This window comes from Solanum pennellii, chromosome 2, assembly GCF_001406875.1.
Source record: "Solanum pennellii chromosome 2, SPENNV200".
Taxonomy (NCBI): Eukaryota; Viridiplantae; Streptophyta; class Magnoliopsida; order Solanales; family Solanaceae; genus Solanum; species Solanum pennellii.
The window spans coordinates 4165101-4171544 of record NC_028638.1 but is presented as its reverse complement, the minus strand read 5'-3'; positions in this window follow the sequence as shown (position 1 = coordinate 4171544).

Here is a 6444-nt window from a genome sequence, read left to right as displayed (position 1 = left end):
CGGTCCAAGGTAAATAATGGCAAGCCACGCCCTCCGTCGTTCGACCATATGCATTTTCCAAGGGCTATGATGGCATGCTACGCCCGACATCACCAACTATGTGTGCAGTCCAAGTGCGAAGATGGCATGCCACGCCCGACATCGTCCGACCGTGTGTAGTGTCTAAGGGCTACTCTTGCATTCCACACCCGACGTCGTCAGACTGTGTGTGCAGTCCAATTGCAATGATGGCATTCCATGCCCGACGTCGTCTGACCTTGTGTGTTTTCCAAAGGCGATGATGGAATGCCAGTCCCAACATCGTCCATCTGTGTGTGCAGTCCAAGGTGATGATGGCAAGCCACGCCCGGCGTTGTTTTATCGTGTGTGCTTTCTAAAGGCCATGATGGCATGCCATGCCCGACATCGTCCATCTGTGTGTGCATTCCAAGGGAGATGATGGAATGCCACGCCTGACGTCGTTCGAGCGTGTGTGATGTCCAAGGGCTACTCTGGCATTCTACGCCCAAAGTCGTTCGGCCGTGTGTGCAGTCTTAGGGCGATGATGGCATGCCACGCCCGACATTGTTTGACCGTGTGTGCTTTCTAAAAGGGATGATGGCATGCAACGCCCGACATCGTCCATCTGTGTGTGAAGTCCAAGGCTGATGATGGCATGCCACGTCTAAGGTTGACCGATTGTGTGTGCTATCAAAGGATTATGATGACATGCCACGCTCAATATCATTGAACCGTGTGTGCTGTCAAAGGGCTATGATGGCATGCCACGCCCGACATCGTTCGACCGTATATGCTTTCCAAGGACTACGCAGGCATGCCATGCCTGACATTGTTCAACCATGTGTGCTTTCCAAAGGCGATGATGGCATGCCACGCCCGACGTTGTCCGACCATGTGTACTGTCCAAGGGCGATAATGGAATTCCACGCCCGACATATTTCATTCGTGTGTTTAGTACAAGAGTGATGATGGCATGTGACGACCGATATCGTCCGACATTATGTGTTGTCCAATGGCTATGATGACATGCCACACCCGACGTTGTCCGACCGTGTGTGCTGCCCAAAACCTATGATGGCATGCCACGCCCGACGTCGTCTAACAGTGTGTGCTGTCCATTGGCTACGCGACCATGCCAAACCTGACGTCGTCCGACCGTATGTGTTGTCCAAGTGACTTAATGGCATGCCACGCTCGACTTCGTCCGACCGTCTATGTTGTCCAAGGACTATGATTGCATGACCGACCCGACGTCATCCGACTGTGTGTGATGTCCAAGGGAAATGATATCAAGCAACGCCCGATGTCATCCGATTGTGTGTGTTGTCCAAGTGATATGATGGAATGCCACACCAAATTTCGTCCGTGTGTGTGCAGTACAAGGGCGATGATGGCATGCCACGCCCGACATCGTTCGACCGTGTGTGCTGATCAAGGGTTATGATGCCATGCCATTCGTGACGTCGTCTGACCGTGTGTCTTGTCAAAGGGCAATGATGAAATTCCACGCCCGATTTCGATCGATCGTGTGTGTTGTCCAAGGGTGATGATGACATGTCACACCCGACATAATCTGTTTATGCGTGCAATGCAAGGGGGATGATGGCATTCAACGCCCGACATCATCCGACCGTGTGTGATTTACAAAGTCTATGATGTCATGCCACGCCCAACGTCGTCCGACTGTGTGTTGTCCAAGAGCTATGATGACCTGCCACGCCCAAAGTCGTCCAATCTTGTGTGCTGTCCAAGGGCTATAATGGCATGCCACGCCCGACGTCGTTCGACAGTGTGTCTTGTCAAAGGGTAATGACGGAATGTCACACCCGATTTCATCTGACCGTGTGTGTTGTCCAAGGTCTATGATGGCATCCCATGCTCGATGTCGTCCGTGTTTGTGTGCAATACAAGGGCGATAGTGGCATGCCACGCCCGACATCGTCCGTATGTGTGTGCTGTCCAAGGGCTATGATGACCTACCACGCCCGAAGTTGTCCAATTGTGTGTTGTCCAAGGGCTATGATGGCATGCCTCCAATCGTGTGTGCTGTGCAAGGGCTATGATAGCATGCCACGGCCGAAGTCATCCAATCGTGTGTCTTGTCAAAGGGCAATGACAAAATTCCACGATGAATTTCGTACGACCGTATGTGTTGTCCAAGGGTGATGATTACATGCCACACCCGACAAAATTCGTTCGTGTGTATAGTGCAACGGGGATAATGCATTTAACGCCTGACATTATCCGACTGCGTGTGCTGTTCATGGGCCATGATGGCATGCCACGCCCGATGTCATCCGACCGTGTGTCTTGTCGAAGGGCAATGATGGAATGGCACGCCCGATTATGTCCGACCGTATGTGTTGTCCAAGGGCGATGATGGCATGCCACGCCAGACATAGTCATTTCTTCTGTGTCCAAGGGCGATGATGGAATTCAACGCCCGATATCGTCCAACGGTGTGTGTTGTCCAAGGGCGATAATGGCATGCCACGCCCGACGTTGTCTTATCGTGTGTGCTTTCCAAAGGCGATGATGGCATGCCATACCTAACATCCTCCGTCTGTGTGAGCAGTCCAAGAGCGATGATGGCATGCCACGTCCGAGGTCGATCGACCATGTTTCCTATCAAAGGGCCTTGATGGCATGCCACACTCGACTTCATCTGATTGTGTGTGCTTTCCAAGGGCTACGCTGGCATGCCACGTCCTGACTTCGTTCGACAGTGTGTGCTGTTCAAGAGCGATGATGGCATGCCACACCCGACGTAGTCCGACCATGTGTGTTGTCTAAGGAAGATGATGGCATGGCATGCCCGACGTGTGTGTAGTAAAAAGGCAATGATGGCATGCCACGACCGATGTCGTTCGACCGTGTGATGTCCAATGACTATGATGACATGCCACGCCAGACGTCGTTCGACCGTGTGTGCTTTCCAAGGGCTATGATTGCATGCCACACCCAACATCGTCCAACAATGTGTGTCAAACCGCTAAGAGGGTATGCCATGCTTGACGTCGTCCGCCTATGTATGCTGTCAAAGGGCAATGATGGAATGCCACGCCCAATTACTTTTGACCGTATGTGTTGTCCAAGGGCGATGATGGCATGCCACGTCGTACATAGTCCATTTGTGTGTGCAGTCCAAGGGCGATGACGACATTCAACACCCGAGATTGTCCGACCTTGTGTGCTGTTCAAGGGCCTTTAGTGTATTCCACGCTCGACGTCATCTGACCGTGTGTGCTTTCCAAAGGCGATGATTGCATGCCACGCCCGACATCTTCCATCTGTGTGTGCAATCCAAGGAAGATGACAGCATGACATGTCCGATGTCATCCCACCGTGTGTGCTATCCAAGAGCTAGGATGGCATGCCACGCCTGACGTCATCCGACCGTGTGTCCCATCCAAGGGCCATGATGGCATGCCACGCCTGACGTCGTCCGACTGTGTGCTCTTTCCTAGGACTATGCGGGCATGCCACGTCTTGACTTCTTTCGACCGTTAATGCTATCCGACATAGATGATGGCATGACACGTTCGACAAAGTTTGAGCATGTGTGCTTTCCAAGGGCGATGATGGCATGCCACGGTCGATTTTGTTCATTCGTGTGTGTAGTACAAGGGCAATAATGGCATGCCACGACCGGCATCTTCCGACCGTGTGTGATGTCCAATGGCTATGATGACATGCCACACAAGACATCGGTCGACCGTGTGTGCTATTCAAAGGCTATGATTGCATGACACGCCCGACGTCATCCGACAGTGTGTGTTGTCAAACGGATATGCATGCATTCCACACTCAATGTCGTCCAACCGTGTATGTTGTCCAAGGGCCATGATAGCATGCCACGCCCGACTTCATCCCTACCATGTGTACTTTCCAAGGGCAATGATGTCATGCCACGCCCGATGTCGTATGACCTAATGTGCTTTCCAAGGGCCGTGGTAGGATGCCACGTTCGATGTCTTCTGACCGTGTGTGCTATTCAAGGGCTAGAATTGCATGCCCCGCCCGACATCGTCCGACCGTGTGTCCTGTCCAAGGGCCATGATGGCATGCGACGCCCGTCGTCGTCCGACCGTGTGTGCTGTCCAAAGGCTTTGATGACATGTCACGACCGAGTCGTTCGACCATGTGTGCTGCCCAAGGGCTACGTGGTCATGCAACAAGCGACTTTGTCTGGACGTGTGTGCTGTCCAAGGGCCATAATGGCATGCCTCACCCTACGTCATCCGACCGTGTGTGATTTTTAAGGGCTATGATGTGATGCAACGCCCAAAGTCGTCCGGTCGTGTGTATTGTCCAAGGCCTATGATGGCATGCCACACCTAACATCTTCTGTTTGTGTGAGCAGTCTCAAGACGATGATGGCATGCAACTCCCAATGTCGTCCGAATGTCTGTGTTGTCCATGGGCGATGATGGCATGCCACGCTCGACATAGTCCGACCGTTTGTGCTGTCCAAGGGCGATGATCGCATGCCACGCCCGACATTGTTCATTTGTGTGTGCAGTACAAGGGAGATGATGGCATCCCACGACCGACGTCGTTAGACCATGTGTATTATCCAATGGCTATGATGAAATGCCACGCTTGACGTCGTGTGACCGTGTGTATTGTCCAAGGGACCTTGTTGCATGCGAAGACCGACGTCGTCTAACCTTGTGTGGTTTTTAAGGGAGATGATGGCATTCCACGACGTACATTGTCCGTCTTTTTGTGAAGTCCAAGGGCAACGATCCCATACCACGCTAAAAGTCGTCCAACAGTGTGGGTAGTGCAAGGGCGATGATGGAATGACATGCCCGACGTTATCCAACGGTGTGTGTTGTCCAAGGGCCATTATGGCATGCCACACTCTACATCATCCGACCATCTGTTCTTTCCAAAGGCGATGATGGCATGTCACGCCCAACATCATCCGTCTGTGTGCAGTCAAACAGCGATGATGGCATGCCACGCCTGACATCGACCGACAGTGTGCTGTCTAGGGCTATGATGGCATGCCACACCCAACATCGTTTTACCGTATGTGCTGTCAACGGGTTACGCGGGTATGCCACGCCTGACTTCATTTGACTATGTGTGTTGTCCAAAGGTGATGATGGCATGCCATTCCCGATGTCGTCCAACCCTGTATGCTTTCCAAAGGTGATGATCGCATGCCACGCCTGACGTCATCTGTCTCTATGTGTAGTCCAAGGGCAATGATAGTATGCAACGCCCGACGTCGACCGACCGTGTGTGTTGTTTAAGGGCTATGATTACATGCCACACTAATGTCGTCCAATCGTGTGTGTTGTATAAGGGCTATGAAGGCATGCCACGCCAACCTTCATCCGATCGTGTGTGCTTTCCAAGGGCCATAATGGCATGCCACGAATGACGTCATTTGATCGTGTGTTCTTTCCAATGGCAATGGTGGCATGCCATGCCCAACATCGTCCGTCTTTGTGTGCAGTCTAAGGGCTAGAAAGGCATGCCACACACGACGTTGTCCGACTATGTGTCCTATCCAAAGTATATGATGGCAAGCCACGCCCGATGTCGTCCGACCGTTTGTGCTGTCCAAGGACTTTGATGGCATATCACGCCCACCGTCGTCCGACAGTGTGTGCTGTCCAAGGGCTACGCGGGCGTGCAACGCCTGACTTCCTCCGACCTCTGTGCTGTCCAAGGGAGATAATGGCACGCGATGCCAAATTTCATCCGTTCGTTTGTGCGGTAAAAGGGCGATGATGGCATGCCACGCCTGATGTCGTTTGAATATGAGTGTTGTGCAAGGGCTACGCAGGCATGCCACACCCGACGTCATCCGATTGTGTGTGCTGTCCAAGGGCTACGATGGCAGGCCACGCCCGACGTCATCTTACCGTGTGTGCTGTCCAAGGGCTATCACGGCATGCCACGCCCGACGTCGTCCGATCCTATGTTTAGTCCAAGGGCCAAGATGGCATGCCACGCCCGACGTCGTCCAACCATGTGTGTAGTAAAGTACCATGACGGCATGCCATGCCTAACATCGTCCGTCCGTGTGTGCAGTTCAAGGGAGATGATGGCATGCCATACTCGACTTCATCCAATCGTGTGTGTTGTCCAAGGGATATGATGACATGCCATGCCTAACATCGTCCGTCCGTGTGTGCAGTCCAAGGGCGATGATGGCATGCCATACCCGACTGTTTCCAACCATGTGTATTGTTCAAGGGAAATAATGACATGCCATGCCTGACGTCTTCCGACTATGTGTGCTATCCAAGTGCTATGATATAAGCCACGCCCGGCGTCGTCCGACCGTGTGTGCTGTCCAAGGGCTACTCAAGCATGCCACGCCCGACGTTTCCCGACCGTGTTTGAAGTCTAAGGGCGATAATGGCATTCCACGCCCGACGTCGTCTGACTGTGTGTGCTTTCCAAAGGAGATGATGGCATGCT